We start from the raw sequence: 553 nt of genomic DNA on the forward strand, positions 1-553 counted from the left end.
CCGCCCCACTCTGCCTGCTGTTCGTTCATTTGGTAGTCCATCACTGAACCCCCTCCCGGCCTGGTCGCCCCACGCAGCCTGCTGTTCATTCATATGGTCATCCCTCACTAACCCCCCTGCTGGACTGGTCGCCCCCGCAGCCTGCTGTTCAGTCATATGGTCATCCCTCACTAACCCCCCATGTCGGCCTGGTCACCCCACGCATCCTGCTGCTCAGTCATTTGGTCATCCCTCACTAACCCCCCTGCCGGCCTGGTCACCCCACTCAGCCTATTCAGTCATCCATTTGGTTATCCGTTCAGTTGTGATGGCCCCTGGCTCTTTATATATATAGATATGCATAGCCCATGGACATAGACAATAGGGTGGTGAAGGCCTGGGGTGGTGGGCAGGGGCAGGCTAGAAGGTATCAATGGGGGGAAAAGGGGGACATATGTAATACTTTCAACAATAAAGTTAAAAATGGTTTTTTGCATTGAATTTAGAAGTAAAATTTACATTTAAAAATAAATAAAAGTTGTTTTTTAATATTAAAGTATATATATGGTCACTT

This window comes from Myotis davidii, unplaced genomic scaffold, assembly GCF_000327345.1.
Source record: "Myotis davidii unplaced genomic scaffold, ASM32734v1 scaffold481, whole genome shotgun sequence".
NCBI classification, from domain to species: domain Eukaryota; kingdom Metazoa; phylum Chordata; class Mammalia; order Chiroptera; family Vespertilionidae; genus Myotis; species Myotis davidii.